We start from the raw sequence: 12252 nt of genomic DNA on the forward strand, positions 1-12252 counted from the left end.
ATTATTATTTTAAGTTCTAAGCTTTCACAAAGTGCAATACTCTAGATACTATTTTAAAATAAATGGACAAAACGGTTTGATTTCTTTCGTTGAAATTTATAGTTAGAGCCGGAGGGGATTCTGTCACGGGTAATCAACTAGCCAACCCACTGTGGGGCAACGTGGTAGAATCAACTCCAAACCCTTTTCTTCTATTAACTTAAGTCATAAGAAGACGTCTTGACACTTATTATGAAATATTACACATTTTGTCATGAGTTCAGTAAATCAGAGATAATCTTTTGCACCATAACAAGATATGAAGCGATCGCATTACTTGTTTCCCCAAATCACTAACCGAAACTCAATTTGTGTCTAAGTCTGCGTCCCGCGGGAGCGAGCGGCCTAGTAAGTGTCGGCGCGGCGCCCGACTTATCCGGCACATTATTAGCCGAGCAAAACATTAGGCCAAATACAGTAACGAGGAAAAGTGGCCGAAACGTTTGGTAGATTTGACGCCGGCCTCGAGCATGATCCTCAACATTATGATGGCTGCGACCGCAATAAAGGATTTCGCGCTGCCTCGAGACCTCGATAAACGACTTTCACATTTGTCTCCTTGAGGATTCAATTGATGTCGCGGGAAATAGGGTGTCGAGTTATCGTTACAAAAGATGACTCGGATTTGCTTACAAATTTGGTTAATATATACGATGTAGCCATATAATTGGCGATTGATGATACTTATATCAGCAAATATTTAAAACATTCACATTGATCTTATTAAAGACATTATTTAATTCTTCTGGCTGCCTTTAATATAACATGTTTTTGTAAGGGTTACTCATCCACAACATAATTTTGAATCGCTACATCGTTACGTTACGTAACCAGAAAAAGAGAAAATCGGCTTTCTCACAAACAAATAAAAAATGAATTGAATAACTACAACTCGCATATGACAGGTTTGTTTTTAAATTACTAGTATAATCTAATCTATCCAAACTTTACTGTCAGTGCCATTTTTCAAGTGTATTTTCTTCGTCATAGTATCATACAGATACTTTCAGTACTTTTCACGTGATTCACACACAAAGAAAATATCATAAATATATGATGATTACTTCGTATTCGTTTTAATTACATATAATATTCTTTTACAGTAAATTTTAATTATTTTACATTTATCCATGTGATAGCCGTAGATCCCGCGCCGCGGAGTTACATTACAGTGTATATTATTATTTTCATATATATCAGCAACCACAGTTTTCAAACGTTAATGACAGGCCGTGCTGGGTATATTAACCAAATAAATAGCTTCCAAAAATTAACCGAGCAGAGCTGAGATCTTTTTATCGGAAGACCCATTAGCTGGCGCGCAAAGAGCGATAGGAAAAAATTAGGTACAAGGAAACCCTGCGGATGGCTCCTTACCGGCACCGAACTCCGCTGCAGCCTTAAGATAATCCCATTTTAATTAAGGCTCGCCCTGGATCCTACGCCAGATTAATCAAGAGCCCCTCTTAATGTCTCGGTCGAGATTCGCTTCTCAACTACATCTGCCCTTAACTTTGTCTTAGATACATTATGGTACCATTCCATTCCGTTATGAAGTTTATCCTTGACGTCAAATATCGTCTTTGCGGCGATTATATCATGTCATTATGTACTAGATCGCTCACAGGCTTATGTCATTTCATGATAAATGAGAAAACAAAATATTTTCGTGACTAACAAAGTCGCGTCTTAAGAGCCTAACAATGTCGTCTAAATGTTAGTAAGCGTAAGGTCAGTAGGTCAGGTTTATTTATACGAATATGAACACCGTTTGTTCTTGTTCAGTTAGAGTGGCAAGTTAACTTAAGTCGAGCGAACGAAATCTGAATAAAAATGTTCAACGTCGCCAAAAGGAACGCGAAATCATCGACCCGATTGATATTTTACCAAAATATGTGGAAAAAAATGTTTCATCAGTCACGTGACGAAATCACTCGAAAAACTAACATTCGGGCCGTCGAACCTTTAATTTCTCGCCTGAGAGGGCCGCAACTTACGAAAAGGTTTTTAATATCAGCCGTTTGATCGCGTTTAGCCGTTTAGTCGTCTCATGGGTGCTGGTGCGACTAAATTGATATCAATGTTATTACAAAAGTATTTATAACCTCGGAGGAACATTCTCAGCACTAAACTTTTCCAAATCATTTACTTCCTTTTGTTTTATCTTTTGTCTTATGTTATTTTTATGAGGTTTATATTCCACGAGTAACTAAAATGAGTATTATGTTTAAATTTATCAATGAAAATAATAATCATAGTGCTACATATACAAGAGACAGAATTTAACGTGACATTCATTAAAAAATATTATATTTATTTAATGACTAAAAAAAGCGTTATAACTGTTGAGAGATCGAAAATCGAAAACGGATAAAATGTATTTTTTAAGTGCACAGACTGTGTGAGTATTAATAGTTATAGTTAACGTAAACCTTGTATTCCTAAGCTGACTGTTGTTGCTACCTTAATATTAATTTAGTTTTAAAATATATATTAAACAAGTCTCTCTAAAACGAACACCACAATAATAATTATATATCGGGAATATAATAAGTCTTTAGTCCAACATAAGAATTTAGTCCTTACCATAGTCAAAATTTTGTCTTTCAACCATGTCGAAGGTTCAATGATAAATAACAAAACGTTTCATGGAAGTGTACACAGCATCCGGTCCGAATAGCTAGTAATATGGCAATAAATTTATGCTAATACCGAACGAAGCTTCAAACCACTATACAAGGCACTTGAACTCCTGAAGGAGATTCCTCGGGATATTGACTTTACAGCAAAGACGTTAACATTACCATCAAGCGAGCGTGCATTGAAAATTTCATTCAAACGTTCCAGATATTGTTTAAAGCTTTTTAGAACAGAATAAGTAAACAATTTTGATTTGGTTGGTAAAATATTTTAACTTTGCCTATTAATAGATTTAAATCTTATGAAAAAAAATCGATAAAGCTTATAGGATTATATGAAAATGTATAAATAATAAAAAAAACCTGGAGTTCGTATTCATAAATTGTCCAAGTATTTCCATTGTCTGGGGAGGTACCAACCACTCGTCGCATAAAATTAAATGTTTATGTGCTGGTGACCACGTAGCATCAGGAGGCTCATTTGCTCGCCTGCCTTCCAAAAAAGAATCTATATTTCAGAACCGGTGATAGAATTACTTTTTGTACTTAATCCTATTACATGATAGCCTACTCGAACGATTTTTTTATTTTGGTATTTTTTTTATTTGTTATAATCTGCAATTGACGTGCTAGTTAGATTTATAAAATCATACAAAATTTAATAAAGTTACTTGAACGGAATACGGTTGTTTATACAAGGAATAAAGAATTGAGTGTGTCGAAGCGAGTTGCAAGTCCAAGGTATACGGGCGGATGCGGAGCGCTGGCGGCTCGTACAAACATACGGAAATAATTTTTGAAGGAAATTGAAAACAAACAGATCGATCCAAGTATTAGTTAGCTTAAATGTTTAGAGAGCGCCCTCAGAAATGTAACGAATATCTTTGCCTCGCCGCCAAGCAAAGTTTATTTAATGAGAACTCGTCCGTTGCAGAAACACAAACTGTAATTCTGGAATATTTATTCCATAAATAAATAGTATTTGTACAAATAATGTTTGTCGTTTTGAACAGCTACGCTAGGCTTATTACAGTTCAGGTGTGTGCGTGTAATATAGCCACACATCGAGGCCCACTGTCAAAATCCCACGTCTAACCCAAGGGCTCCTTTTATATTTTAGACTTTGGAGAATATTCCACCATAGTGCTCTATTGCAGGTAGCCTGTATATTCTCTAACGTTCGTCCTTCACAATGTAGAAATATTGTAATCAAATGCTGCTTAAAATTAAAGTAAAGTAAAACAGCGATCCATAAACGTCCCTGGTCTATTCTAAAACGAGCTCCTTGTTGTCTTGTGTTCACAATTAAAACTTACGAAACTTCGAGAAGCTGGATTTACATCTGGCTTTATGTACTCCTACTGAAACTCTTATCCCAACTGTCGTTGTCGTCCATCGTGAACACTTTGATTAACTTCTCATCTACACTTTTAAATGCTAATGCTGTACTTTTAAATATACTTTCTAATTCAAAAAGCTGAGAAACACCTAATTGAGGACACGCTATATACGTTAAGAGACCAATACAAAATGTACTTTACGGTATATATATGGGCTACATAAACCTGTCTTGAATATTAATGTATCGAAAATGTAATTTTTATTATTTGGTAGTAGCAGCCTAATTTAAAATAGTCAGAAGTAAACATTACTTGAAATATCCCATTGCTGGACCTTGGAAAATAGATGACTTACAAAGGATACCATCACCCTACATCATCACAACTTGTCGGATATTCTTATGAAGATATTTTCAATGTACACAAGCTTTCTCACGATATTTTCCTATTCATACGAGCACGAGATAAATTCATTATGAACACAAACTAAGCGCATAAAACTTTATAGGTTCTCGCATGATTTAGAACTAGATGTATTCAAGTACAATTTGCGTGTCTAATATACCTTACCGGGTACAAAGTTGTCGCAGTTTTAATTTCTATGCAAAACAAGATATCGTTGGACTTAAACAGACTACGTCTAAAACTACCACAAGCTCGATCCTATATTTAGACGTCTAGTCTCAGTCGTCTCAGAGGTATGCACTTGGTTGATCCGACTACATCACTAGTCTCTCTGAGATCCTGTAATGTATGTAAACAGAGCGGGACGTCAAATCGGAGAGCGGTACGAGGCCGAGGCGGGACGTCCTGATAAAGCGCGGGATTCCGGAACGTAGCTGAGAAATGTATCGAGACCTGAATTTCGGTCTTATGATAACCATAACTCGACCCACAATACAAGCGCTACATGAAGACCTCGTTTTTAATATATAAATGGTTTTAATAAACATGAAATATAAATATACATACCATATATACTAGCTGCTCGGCTAGGCTGTGTCTTTCGATCCACATGCGTTAAACGTTAAAACTAACAAAACGAAGGACTATTTCTCGTGTACAGAAGTGATAATAAACATTACATTAAACTTAATGATTTTCATCAAAGAACAAAAAATAAAATTTCTAATTAGAAACATCTATAAAGAAATTCAACCTTACAAGTTTTGTAATTTGAACGAGTAATTTCGGAATTATGTTTATAATATTATTTTAAAGTTATATTTGCTTGTGTAAATAATACGTTTAGCCGCAACTGAACAAAGTCTATAATATAATATAATTGGATTTAACTTCGGAAAAGGTGATCATTGACTAATCGTTTTAAATTATGGTTGAAAATACTTTGATTTTATTTGTTCTGATTTATTTTGATTACATGTGACGTAGATATCATCATTTCAGTGCGGCGCGTGTATTCAAAATAAATAGAAGAGAGGGTAGAGCACTGGCAACACCTATGCGAACAATTGACTGAAGTCTAGTTATTTCACTTTGTATAATATTTCACAGGCACGACGGCGCCGTCATTATAGTTAACAAGCTGTTCTCAGTTATTCTATAGCATCACGACATTTGATTTTGATAAGTTCGAAGAATGAGTTTCACTAGATCGTACATAAATGTATTTCTTCGGGGGTTCAGTTTTTATTAAGAAGTTTACGGGTGCTTTATATATAAATATATATACGTGTTGTGTAGGAGGAGACTTAACTCGGCAACCCTCGATGTCCTTCGCATTAATACTTAATGAAGGTAGAGCTGCCACACGTCGTGGAGCGCGACCGAAAACAAAGCAGTTAATAACTTTACAGTGTTCCATTAAACATGAATGCGAGAGCCTGTACTAGTTATAATTCGCTCACAACGATTAATTCTACCATTAAATATGTATTACTTGACAAGGACTTTTTTGATTTTATAAGAAATAAATCGTTGTTCTGTAATACAAACGTAATCTATGTAAATTGTGAGCTTAAAAATCAATGAACTTGCAAATTCGCTCTCTGTTGAAGAGATTTTTTAATGATAAAAGGAAGCCGGGCGAACGAATGGGCCACCTGCTGGTGGGAGGGATGTTCAATGAAAAATTAAATTAGAGTATTTTCAAGATGAAAGTGATAATGTTAATATTACTTGTAGATTCAGTCACTAGGATAACTTTGGTGATGAGTACCGTCTCGCATTAGCAATATTATCAATTAGTCCCAAGTACATCTCCACTGAACCTATGATATACATTATACCCATTCGCGAGATAAGTTACTAGCTTTGTTGATCTAGTGCCCGCTTAACGCAAACTAATGGTTGGTTAAAACTTTCAATTATTCATCCCAGTCTAGATCGAAAGCGTACGATGCCTAGTATTCTGCACCGATTTCTCAACGGTCTACTAGAGTTAGAGAATATGGAGTTCTCCTGTTCTTGCTCGTATACGTGGGCACTTTATCATCTTCCAAAACGTCACACGCCTTACGTACTGATAGGAAGAGTTGACTAACAGCAGCATTATTGTTACTGGCCGAGACAGCTCTGAGCAAAACCGTTTCATACAAGGCAAAACGAGTTAGAATACGAATACATTTAAAGTATAATTTCTTAATTCATAACGTATTTTGCCGGAACTTCTCTTTATTCATGAAATTCATAACTTCTTATAAACCGCAATATATTAAGAATCAGAGAGGGGCTTATTACGCGGTAGCGAACGATATATTATAATAAACGTACGTGGAAACAACAGGTATTACGTTTTAAGATAAATCGCGGGGTTTCTGTTCTCCATTCGAGTGCAGCTAATAAAGCGAGTGGGCTAAGTCATGAGCTGTGCACACAACATTACCGCTAAATGAGGAACCGCTGGCCGCGCGGGACGTGCGCGGGGCGTGCGCGACGGAGTACGTGACCCGAGCGCGTTGGGAAATAAACACTGCACTTAGAATAAACAATCGCTAAGCTAGAAACCAATTTCATCCAAGAATAACCGACGTTGTTGATGGACTTCATTTGTTTATATTCCTTGAAGGAAAATAACTCCTTGGATTTTAACTGCAAGTAATGAATTTTACTTCATACTGAGTACTGAACATGATTCTCATAAAAAGCTGCATCTTTCTTTGTTCTAGATAGCGAACACAAATTTTAGAGAAATACACTCTGGTATTTTAAAACCGTACTCGTCTTGCAATTAAATCTGAATATCATATTGGTATCCATCGAATACCTACAGAGTGTTTAACTTAAGAGGACTCTTATCTCTGCGTTTCAAAGCCGGCGTCCTCATACTCGTATATCCTCACAGCGTGTGCACTCAAGATCGCCTCGTTACGTGTAAATTACTTTGAGAGCAGCAAACTCATCAGTCCGTCAACCGTTCATGAATGATTCACACCTCTCCCTCTCCACCGCGCTCCCCGCACTCCCCCGCGCTCCGGAGACAATTACCGGCTGCCAGCGAGTTAACTATGCATCCGCACTTAATCATCTCGCGTCACCTTAGCTCGCGACAGTGACGTCACATCCCTCGAACTAACTAGAAGCCTTTTAAATGATATATCACTGCTCTATAAGATGTATTGCTTTATTTAGACATGACTTTCGTATAACGATGTTTGCGTGTTAGTTATGCAAGCGTGTGTACGCCTCTGTCACGTATTGTAACGTACAATTAGTACAAAATATGTACACGTGATATTGTGTTGGTGCGATAAGATCACACAAAAATATCCCGAATGATTGACTTCGAATGATCAGTTCGGAAATAGTATTTTAGCGTACCTCTATGTTACAAAACGTTTGTTACATAAAGGTACAGTCAAGAGTCAAAAACAATTCAATTCAAAATTATTTTTTATTCTGGGAAACTTTAATATATAAAGCCACAGTACTATTTATTCTTCCGAGAAGAACCGGCGAGAAACTCCTCAGTTTCACTATCAAAATACGATAACTCTACATACAAATAAATAAAATGAATGTGTTTATCGGTTTGTTCAAGGTAAACATCAAAACTTTTAAAAATTAAATTATACGCAAAGCAAAATTCGGTTCAGTCAATAAAGGGCTTTAACATTCATAATACACGTTTTCGTAGTACTTTTAAGAATCATATATATTTTCATTTGATATCATTTATACACATGAATACAAAAGGAGGTCGAGAAATAGCCACTCACGAGAGAATCAATGGCCTAATGAATCGATAGCTCCCAAAATAGTATTAGTTTTTACCGCGACTTCAAACCGGTAACGCCAAACAATCTACTTGTCAGTAACGAGCTGAGCGCTGACAAGCCACACGTTATTAGTGAACAACGCGAGAAGGGGATGAGGGGTGGGGAGCTGTAGGTAAAACGAGGGGATTGAATAAATTAGTCGACACATTCATTTTAAGCACGGTTCCTGTTAAAAGTGCACTTTTTCCTATTTGAAAGGCCAAAAGCGAGCCTAATGACGTCGTTCTCAAAGGATTGGTGAAATGGTTTGATTTGCACACACGTATTGACTTACAGACGAAACTGAAACATTCACACTTGCCTATACACGTTTTTCACCTAATATATTGTACATGTTGCTGCAAGGCATCACATTTACTTAAGATTAAGGATGTTTATTATCTCGTGCGCTTCAGCGAAAGAGTAAGCATGAGCAACTTTTAGGAAGCAAAAACAAAAAGTCTGCTTAAACTGTTAAACAGTTTCTTGTTTATAACATATAGTTAATAGCGTGCCACAGTCGTAATTACCTCACAAGGACGCGCACATCACTATTTAAATCTACAAAATAGGCCACCTACTGGAAGTGGTTGCTAACGCCCATAAATGTTAACACTATGAGATATGTCAACCATTCCCATCATAGCAATGCACCAACGGTATTTGACGATGGAAATTCAAATGGTGAAATAGGTGAAGAATGCGGTTAAAGTTTTTCATAATTTTTCCAATCATAACACTAAATAAACGTTGAAATTTTAACTTCAGAAAATCGCAATCGTTGCACCAATTTCTTACGTTGTTTATTTCTCATAAACTTTTATGCGAACGACTATATGGGCACTCGAATCTTTGTGTGTAGTGCAGTGGTGTGATGTCGGAAGTTTAATCATTACTAAGATTAATATATATCATAATTTCATGCAAACTGCCGTTTACCGCTTATTCCGCTATTTATGAGCGACGCCCCCGTTATCGCTTTACACTGAGAGACAACTGCGTATACAATTATATCGAACTTGGCTAGGCTATACTCAGCGAACTTATCTCTTAAAATGTGTATACCTAATAAAGAAATAAACTGATAAATAAATAAATAAATAAATAAATAAATAAATAAATAAATAAATTTAGGAAGTTATAACAACCACTAAAATATTATATTCTAGACGACTAGCAAAATATTATTAAAAATAAATTCACATTTCAAGATTTAACGTTACGATAGTAATTTCCATCAAATGTTAGGGTTTCGCGTTTTAATACTATCTGATCTTTAGTAAAATCATAACGAGTGCTCGGATAATGCGACTAAGAGTGGAGCGACTGAAGACTTTGAGACAAGTTGATCCCTTTCAGGCGAGCAGCTCGAACCGAGCAATTGACGGGATCGTGTCGATAAAACTTTACACTCCGCACGAGTTCCGTCGACATTAAGATCTTCCGAATTAGCTCTCAGCGAGAGACTTTTTATATTATCCCTGTGTTCGACAAACTTCCCTGTACCTAGAAGTTAGGCGGAATGGCTTCCGAAGTGCCCGGTTGCTTCGTAAAATTCGAGTTCGCTAGCTCTGGGAAAGAGCTGCGCCGGCCCTGATAAGGAACTAATTACCACCTGCGCCGGACCACCGCTTCGAATACGTTTGCCTATTAAAACTTCGTATTAGCTATTATACCCTGACCCACTTTCCAGTCGAGTGGTTAGCGTTATTAGTTATTTCACGGCCAGTTCTTTGTTGATACTGACTACCTACAAGAACTCGTAACGAAGTAATTTATGTTTATGGGTCATTTTTGAAATTGGGCGTTTTATTCAAAACATTTCTACGTGAATACTCTTGAATCGTTAGAAGCTGAATTATGAGATGTATTAGAAAAAGCTACTGGGGTGTTTTTAGACGTCGAAAAATAAACTTTAAATTAGAAAATCGATTTGTTTTCCTGGAAATACTCGACTTATTAACTATCTTAGTGACTCGTTATAATCATTAGAGGAACATTACATTTTTCAAATTTCTTTCCATTCGCGGTCTAGAATTATAGTTTATTTTCAAATTTAGGAATTATACCATAAAGATTGAATACTATACCTACATAAATATCATAAATAATTTCATAAAAACATTATAAAAAAAAACGTCGTAGACTGTATACTAAAAAAATATTTTATTATAGCCCTTATAGACAAGAAGTAATTATCAGATTTTTAGGATAGAAATTCAGTTGATACAATATCCATTGCTTCAGCTCTAAACTCATTAAGATGGCATGTTAATAATGTTTTAGACTTCCGCAGGTGCACACAAAAAAAACACAATATTTTACGAGACTATTAACCTACAAACATCCTACAACTTTAACTCACACGAGAAACTATATTTAATATCGGCACGTCTCGAAGTATTTCGAAGGTAATTGTCGCAATTAGGTGACAGTTCTAATCATCGTACAGAGATAAGGCGCGTAACGAACAGGTGAGCATTTCCCGCGCGAGAGCCGCGCGTGCCATCAATTTGTACGTACGGTCGATAACAAAGCTAGGGACGACGCGCGAGGCGACGGATAAGGATCGAGGACTTCTACGTACGAGCCTCATAGCGAGCTTCATATTGTATATTGATGCACTTGAACCGCCTCGGTGCTCAGTGTAGATACAGTTTCCAAGGCAAGTCAATAAAATGCTATTGTTGAAGAAACCCCGCACCTTGAAAAACACGTAGATCTATTGATTCTGCACCTTATCTCCAATCAGATCGTGCGAGATATGGTACTCGATTTTTGTACACACTTGGTCACTATAATAACCCTTGCGTAATTGTTACTTGAGATTGACCATTATATGATCTTTGATCATTATATCCTTTAACATAATAGGCTAGCAATCGGTGCCTCGTTCTTTTAAATCCGTCCGGGTATTTCCGCATGCTGCGTTTTATTTACTCCTTGCACATGTTATTATTCTCTAACTGTCAAATTATATTTTATCTACAGTGCCTTCCTTAGATTATTCAATTCTCACATCATAATCATCATCATCCTCCTGCCCTTATCCCAATTTTATTTGGAGTCGGCGCAGCATGTCTTCTTCTTCCTTACTTCTCTGTCGGACGTCATCTCACAAGTAACTTTCTTTCTAACTATATTGTCTTTCACATAAAAAAAATATTATTATGTTCAATTCTCGCATATCGGTACTTAAAAAGAGTGCTATTATTTAATGAATCGCATAAACGTATTGGTATCCGGCCTGTGTTTTCATTATCTTAGTGTCTTTACTAGACCGATATCCATAAGAGTATTTAGTACATATTAAGTCTTACAATTTTAAATATACGTGATTAAAAGAGCGGAAAAAACCCAAACACCAATTAGTTTTCCACGTTTAGAATTCCAGTTAATTATTCGCTTGTTATTTATTAAACATTTTGAACACTTACGCTTTTAAAACGCCATTTGTTTAATTTTTATCATTAGTAACAATATTGTAATTAATGTATTCGCTTCAAGTATGAAAACTGATGTTTTTTTTTTAAATGTTAAATTAATTTATGTAGTATTTTAATAATAAATGTTTAACACGTTTTATTCCTTTGTATATTCGATCATTCCGATCATTACTTTCAACCATTACTTTCCATTTTTAAAAGTCATTAAAATAATTTCTGTGAAGCAATTTCGTTTCTCACTGAATGCGAACATTGGCTGAATATATTAATTTGAACTTATTACACGGCGATACGGCCGCGATGCGGCGCGGGTGTCGGTAATACGTGGTCATGACATATAAAAATTGTTCCCATTGTACGGAGCAAAAATGGGGATCGTATTTATTATACCGCCTGAAATGTGTATATTGATTTTCTACTCGTGTGGCGTGTCGACACACGGGACACGTACGGCTTCACATCAGCTCATGATGGATGAAGGAAACGCAAGTGTTGGCACTTGCGTACCGACGGAAGCGCGAACTACTACTTGTAACCTTTTGTTGTCATGTTTACATTGTATCGTTACTTG

General features: G+C 36.2%; 1 protein-coding gene across 1 annotated transcript in view; it reads left to right on the top strand.

Moving 5' to 3' along the window:
• Window positions 1-12252, top strand: part of Side-ii (sidestep II) — a 394183-nt gene that overhangs the window by 357726 nt on the left and 24205 nt on the right. The window lies entirely within an intron of this gene.

This window comes from Vanessa tameamea, chromosome 4, assembly GCF_037043105.1.
Source record: "Vanessa tameamea isolate UH-Manoa-2023 chromosome 4, ilVanTame1 primary haplotype, whole genome shotgun sequence".
Lineage (NCBI taxonomy): Eukaryota > Metazoa > Arthropoda > Insecta > Lepidoptera > Nymphalidae > Vanessa > Vanessa tameamea.